Source organism: Halyomorpha halys, unplaced genomic scaffold (assembly GCF_000696795.3).
Source record: "Halyomorpha halys isolate HHAL.00 unplaced genomic scaffold, Hhal_1.1 Scaffold579.1, whole genome shotgun sequence".
NCBI classification, from domain to species: Eukaryota; Metazoa; Arthropoda; class Insecta; order Hemiptera; family Pentatomidae; genus Halyomorpha; species Halyomorpha halys.
Genome location: NW_027112775.1, coordinates 542,937 through 548,753, shown reverse-complemented (window position 1 = coordinate 548,753; position 5,817 = coordinate 542,937). Strand labels below are relative to the sequence as shown.

Here is a 5,817-nt window from a genome sequence, read left to right as displayed (position 1 = left end):
AGGTTTTAAAATGTTTTTATGAAAGATTATAATTGATGTAGCATTATAACCATTTGAAAAATATTCAACAAAAGATTATTTACGGTAACTAATTTAATTGACAAATCTAAACTTCATTTCAAATTTATTTAATTTCTTACCGAAGAAAATAATAAATGATGGAAAGATCAGTAAGCGTTCCAGGTAATATGTGTATATAACTTTCAACTGTACTCGACCTTCGACGTAACTGTTTTTCCATATAGAAATCTGTTTCATTTAGCTATTACTGAAAATTATGGCAATTGTTGAAACTGTTTGTGAAATTCACCTTAGTTGTGAATTGGTCTACTGATATTAATAATGGAGTTTAGTCGAGATAAATAACTTTAAAGATAAGCACCATTTCCGCATCGAATGGCATTACACGTTCCTTGAGAAATGATCAGAATTCGTTTTGTCAGAAATTTTACATCTGTGAAGATCCACTAAAGAGCTTTTCCACGGCCTGTTTCTCGTTATTTTACTAACTCTGGGATTAATTAATCCTTTTTTTTTTTCATTGGCCTTGAAATAGATGATTGAGTACAGAAGTCCGATTTTATGGCCTTTAGAAATCAAAAGGAAAATAAGATATGTTTAAATTAACTCACTAACTTCGCATAAACTCGTATATCCAATGAAATTATTGTTCTTAAAAATTTGCATGGATTTTTTTTGATATTTGTGTTTTTGTTTTAATTAAAAAAAATATGTATTAATTAAACTATTCTAGGAAAACCACGTATTTCACTCCATGAATTTCATAGATTTTGATAATACTACAAAAGTGGATAGAAAATTCTAATAAAAACTTTTATTTTATTATTATTTTATTTATTTATTTATTTGTGAAATATACAATAAAAATACAACAAGGAAATCTGATGTATGTTTCAGAACACATGCTAATCTTGGAAAGGAACCACTCAATGGTGGTACTTCAATCATTGATTTAAATTAGAAGGTCCTATCTTCTTTTCAGACGCCTCGGGGGATTATCAGGGATTGTTAAGAGATGGGTAAGGATTTTAGAATGAAAGGACGTATATCTATTTCGGGCTATATCTACAACGAATGGGATGTTCAAATCTTTATCGTGTTTATTTGTGACGTAATAAGGAGGATTTTGGATTGTAAGGATTGGATACGTGAGAAATTTGTTATTTTGGTAGAGCCCCAAAGCTCAGAAGAATATCAGAGTTTTTGTAATAAACGGGAAGTGCTAATAAAAAATATTATTTGGAAAACTGAAAGATTAATAAAATTTCTTATTGTTTATACTATTTAAATAAATATTCAATTTATGTTCATGTTTTTTATATTTACTTATATTTATTTGATTTCATTCAAACATTTTAAGATGTGAGCAAATGACATAGATGTACATATACAAAGCAAACATATACAAAGATGGGTTACCTTTTGGGAACATTAATATTACGGATGAAATTCAAAGTATCGTAAAAGAATGTCAAAGGTGAAATACGATGAACCATTTGGATGTAAGGGAATTAGTTAGGTCTTAGTTTTAGTACCATTCTTGAAGGCTTGTATTATATGAAGGAAGTTTGATTTAGTTTGTAGCTAATTATTCATATTTCTTAATAAAATTACTTTATTAACGATCAAATTTCTAACAGTATAATCGATATTTAATGTAAGTTTAATTCACCAATTTAGTATTTAATTGTTTAATCTGGACTAGAAATGTTTCTTTTTTTGTGCGTTTGATATGACTGATATGTCGAAATGAAATCCTATGAAGCAAATACTTTAGTGTACTTAGTACAAGGACGTTGTTTTAAGAAATAAAAAGTTAGATGTCTTAGTTTATACGAATGTTAAATACGAACCTGACCTATTAGATCCAAAGGTTCTATAAGTATTGCAGTTTGTTTTCTTGGATAAAATTTCGTTTGGAACGTTTCCGTCAAAAATCGGCTGAACGAATCGGAACGATGCCCGGGCTTGTGGGGGTGGGAGGAGAGGGGAAAGGAGGGGTGGAAGGGTGAAGAGTGGGGGCAAATTCCCCCACCACCTGCCCTCGGCCACCTAAGCCAGTCGTGCCTCGGACGATGCTGTCTCCGGAACCTTGGCCGCCACCGGAGTTTGTTGTTAATATAAATACTGTTATAGTTTAAGTTTAGAATTCAGAGATATCTACATATTCTTCTTTTCTACGCAGCTGACCATCAACGGAGCCTGGATAGCAGCTCAGGTCAGTGTCTTCAAACATAAATTTGTGTCTGTGCATTTTTTTAAATGTTTCCTCGGCCTAATGAATGTGTTGGATTACAACTTCTTATTGCAGAACACAATGTGAATTATTCGTTTTTTTATTCAGTTTGTGTTTTTTTCTTTTGTCTTGTGATGTTTGCATGACTAGAATTGGTGTCGTGTTTGAGCACGGGTACATGTTTGTATACCATGTCTACCGTTCATCGAATAGGTATGATTATTCAATGTCAGTTTTTGTGTTATACGAAATGCATCGAGATCTTCCTAAAAGGTCATAAACTCGCATTCCTTTGTGCAGGCGGTTACGTGGTGGTGGGGGAATCGTAATTTTTGTTTGGTTGTTAAAAGTTCATTTATTAGATTAAAACTAACACTTCAGTCTCGAAACTTTAGTAATTGTTTAAATATTGTTTATAATTTTGTGTATTTTTATTGTGCTATACTCATAGAGCTAGTTAATTTTTTCCTTTCTTTCCCATTCCTTAATCGGCTTTATTGTTAACTCATTTATGTAACGTATCCGCCTTAACATTTTATTTTAAAAAATACTTCAGTCCATTAAAGTATTTATTTCATTTCTGCGACTACGTGTTTAACTAATTACTATTTATTTAATTATAATTCGATGATAATAGTAACTTATAGTTATTTTTTTTTTGTTTTTTTTACTGCTTTCTGAGTATTTCGTTCCGAAATTTCAATTTAACGACTTGGAATTTATTTAATTTAATTTATAAATCGAGATTGATTTATTATAAAAATAATTGTTAAGCTATACAATTTTTTCTTAATTTTCCTTAAAGTTTTTTCCATTGTTTAATTCTTCAAATAACAATAAAGTTGCGCGTTGTTGTAAAGAAATAACAGTGTAGCCACGGGAAAATACAGACGCTCTGAGGAACACATTCCACCGTCCGAGACCAGCTAATAGCTTCGTAGGGGCTATGTACCATCTGTCCACTTCTTCAATGGTTTGTGTCGATTCCAGGGCACGAACTCGCCGCATTTGTTGAAATAATTTTTAATTATTTTGTTAATTTCACATACGTGTAAAATTTGTCGTAATTTACCTATGAAGCTACAAGAAGATCTTTAAAATTCTTAAAACAATAGTTTTAAAAAATATTCATTTTTTAAATGGCAATAACCTTTGTTAAATATTCCTGGAATAAAAACAAAAAATTGGACTTATAAGTTAGTTTGTTAAACGCCGTCCAAATCGCCTCCGATTATTTTATCTATATTATATAAACTTTTGTGATAATGTTAAGAAAAAAATTCAATATTTTTTCATAATTTTATAGATTTCGTTATAGACTTGTTTAATTTTTTTTTCTCCTGTCCTTTTATATTTGTTGTAATTTTTGCAAGAACATCTTATGTATTATATTATTTTATTTTTTAACTCATTAGTTTTTTATCCTTTCTATTATGGAAAAACATTTTTATTTATTATTCACGGGCTTGGAGTGCTCTTTTGTGAAGTGACGCACTTGGTGCGGCGGCTTTGTTAAACCTCTTGCACTAAGAAGTTGAGACCCGTCGTAGTTCTTTTCTATCAATCAACGAGTAAATAATAACGGGAGATATTAGCTTATAATTATAGATAAAATAAATAAAGAGCATCAGAAAATTTGCGATGTGTTTGTGAAAAGTTCTCAATTAGAAATGGAAACAGATGAATCATTGATATATTTTTTTACCTGATTAATTAGTAGAAAAAAATTGTTATAGTACTAGATTAATCATTTGATTATAATTTGTATTAATATGAATATTTTCAATATGATTAAATTATTTCTCAACTGGGTGCTATAATTGTACAAGTCATTTTGGAACTAATTATAGTAAGTTCTGTTTCATTATCAATAGATAATTCTTAAATTTAAATGAAAAGTTATTGTTTCAATAAATTTCAATGTACAGTATCCGAATTCTTTCTAAATCAAAAAAAAAATATTAAGAAAAGATTATCTGTTTATTTGAAACAGTAGTTTGATTATAGTTCTTGTAAAGTATGTATATTTTACAAATATCTGAGTTAAATAAATTTATCTACAAATAATAATGCAAACAAATTTGGCATGTAGCTTTTATCAAAACATTTTTTATTGATTTGAAAAACCGATTTATTTAGCTTATGTTACTATTAATTTATTTATTTCTATATTTCAATAGAAAAAAAAAAAAAAGATTACTTATCATCTGTTTCCAGAATTGAGAAATGTCCATGATGAAATATTTAAAAATTGTATTCCGTTTTGTAAATTAATTGTATTTAAAATTTATTTTTCTATCAGCTCAATTATTTTGCGTGGAAAGGTGTGTATACTTAATATACCAAATTATTGTGAAATTCACCTTTAGTATAAACATACCTTTTCTCAACTTCATGGTTAAATGAATATATAGAATTTTCTACTTGCATTTTAAGGAATGGTTTAAATTATGTTAAATATTTTTAAGATGCGTAATTATATATAATTTTTTATATTCAATAAATATTTGTTTAAAATAAAAGCGCGCTTTTTCGCCATGTAATGTGTAGAGCGCGAAACTCCGTCCAATTGCATGTTTTTATCAACTATTTTGATTGAAAAACATTGGTTATTAATTCGAATCATATCAAATAGTTTGCATAAACGCAATGTTATACTGCACGAAATAGCACGTGTTGGAATATTTTGCATGATTTAAGTTTTTTTTATATATATTTTTATAAAACATAATTTTAATGTAAAAAATTCCCAGGACGAAGAAAATCAAAACTTATTTTTCAAAACTCAGAAATCAACATACTGTAAGCTAGCCTCCGAGGTAGTTCCTTTGTGGATTATTCCCTTTAAGTTATTAACCCGTTTTAATTATTTAACCCCCCCCCCAAGATAAATCTTTGTTGTGACTAGTTCAAAACGACCACTCTAAGTGAAAATAGAACCTCATAATCCCTAAAAGGAAAATTTCAAAATAAGTGGGTTGATAAAAGACTATCGAATCTAAATATGACAGTGCAACTTTATTTTAAAAATCCATAGGATTTAATAGAAAATCACAAATTGATGTTCACTGTGTCACAAGTATAAAAACTTACTTGATTTTGGCCTAAAAAAGTAAATGTTCTTAAATTCATGTGCTGTTATTTAATTTGTGCTTTTCGAAGATTGGCTTGTTATAAAGTAATATTTGTGCCTTCAAATAAATTTATTATCTAAAGGTTAGTCTAAATCATTAAAATATAAAATTTATCGTGAAGATGAACGTATTCTCAGAAAAAATTATTTAATAGTTTTAAAAACACTTGATGAAATCAAAACGAATATTTCCAAAGATATATTTTATATTACGGTGGGCGAAACCACAGATACATTTGTGCATTATATATTACAGTACTTGACCAACAAAAAAAAACACAAAAGCTCTGTATAATATTTTGAAAATTTGTTTTAAAGAGGAATAGTGAGAACTATGTCTTACTTCATCAATAAGTCTATCTAGTTTTTTTGATGATTGCTAGCGATGCAGCCGTACATGGTGAAAACACTTCTAACGTTGTATATA

The 5,817-nt window shown here is 28.7% G+C and overlaps 1 protein-coding gene across 4 annotated transcripts in view; it reads left to right on the top strand.

Moving 5' to 3' along the window:
• Positions 1–2,073: 2,073 nt before the first annotated feature.
• LOC106684418 (latrophilin Cirl) overlaps positions 2,074–5,817 on the top strand; it is a 185,767-nt gene continuing 182,023 nt past the window's right edge. For 3 of the 4 annotated variants that reach the window (XM_067050544.1, XM_067050543.1, XM_067050545.1), the window contains exon 1: positions 2,075–2,239. The gene's annotated coding sequence lies outside the window, so the exon portion shown is untranslated. Of the gene's footprint in view, positions 2,240–5,817 lie in introns of all 4 variants that reach the window. The other variant, XR_010844271.1, reaches the window with a different exon arrangement.